The following is a 1432-nucleotide window of genomic DNA, read 5'->3' on the forward strand; positions in this document are numbered from 1 at the left end:
GGGCAGGTCTGGATTAAGAGGGTAGGTAATCTGGGGCAGAAAGAGCAGGAGCAGGCCTAGGCCCAAGGCTAGGAGGGGAATAGAATGCAGGGAGAGAGTGGAGGTGCTCAGGCTGCAGGGGAATCAAGATGCAGTGGCTGGGACCTGATTTACCAGGGTAGAAAGTAGGTCTATGGTAGGCAGATTAAAAAAAAAAAAAAAAAAAAAAAACCTGGGCAAAGTGGGGGTGAGGGCAGCCAGTGGAGAGTATCAAACTAAGGGAATTGAGTTTGTCTGAGTACAGGGAATCAGGATGCAGTGCACAGGTCTAGACTAAGAGGGTAGGCCAGAGATCTGGGGCTGAAAGAGGAAGAGCAGGCTTGAGTCCAAGGCTAGAAGAGGGAGAGCTGAGGGAATTCTTTTAAATCACAATTCACATTGTGTCATTCCAGCACTCACAACGCTGTGGTAGACCTCCTTTTACACAGATTAGGGGCCAACCCCATTCAGTAGTCAGCTGAGTCCTATAACCTTGACCCCAACCCCCTCTCCAAAGCCACTTCCCATGTTATACAATACTGCATCAGCCTCTAAAGTGCAGGGATTAGAAGTGTGAGCTACCATACCCACCTCTGATAATTTTTTCTTATCATACTAGAAATTGAACTCCATGAAAATGAACTTTTTTGGTCATTTAAAATTTTCACTTTTCAACACCTTGGTACTAGTGTCATAAGAGAATTGTCTGAAACACTTCCTTCCCCTGCAGCAATATTTGATTTTCTTGGGAGTTAGTCCTTGGCAGTCCTCATACTTAACATCTTACAAAACTGCTCCTGTGTTTTCTTTCCCAAGAGATTATAAATTCATTGAGACCGGGGCTAATCCGTTTCCCCCACTTTTCATTTGATGTATTTAGACTTAAAGAACTACTCTACAACACTAACTACAGTTCCTTTATGCCTTTTACCAGTTTCCCCTTACAATAAAATTTTGCACGATCAAAGAACATTTACCCAAACTAAAAAAATTACTTGATTAGGTCCTATCTAACAGGGTTGTGAGCTCTTATCCTTCCTTCCTAATCTCTAATTATTGTAGAAGAAATAACTGCAAAGTATACAGCAGCCTGTGGGTCTTTCTTGAAAACAGCAGTGTGGCATTCAGAAAGAGATTGCATTCTCATGATTTCCACATTTCTTATCTAGAATTCTTCAGTAAGGATGAGTTATCCTTTACCTACAATTTATTTTTTTATTCCTCTATTTATCCATATTAGTATGTATTTACAAGTTTTTAAGTTAACTAAATAATAATTAATATAATCATTACAGGCTAACTGCACAGATTATTCCAAATTAGGCCATTGAGGACTCCTTCAAATTGGCCCCTGTGACGAGCTAAAACATGCCATATATCCACACTTAACTTCTACATTTATCTCAGTATTTTT

The sequence above is a fragment of the Nannospalax galili genome, unplaced genomic scaffold, assembly GCF_000622305.1.
Source record: "Nannospalax galili isolate Female #2095 unplaced genomic scaffold, S.galili_v1.0 scaffold764, whole genome shotgun sequence".
NCBI classification, from domain to species: Eukaryota; Metazoa; Chordata; class Mammalia; order Rodentia; family Spalacidae; genus Nannospalax; species Nannospalax galili.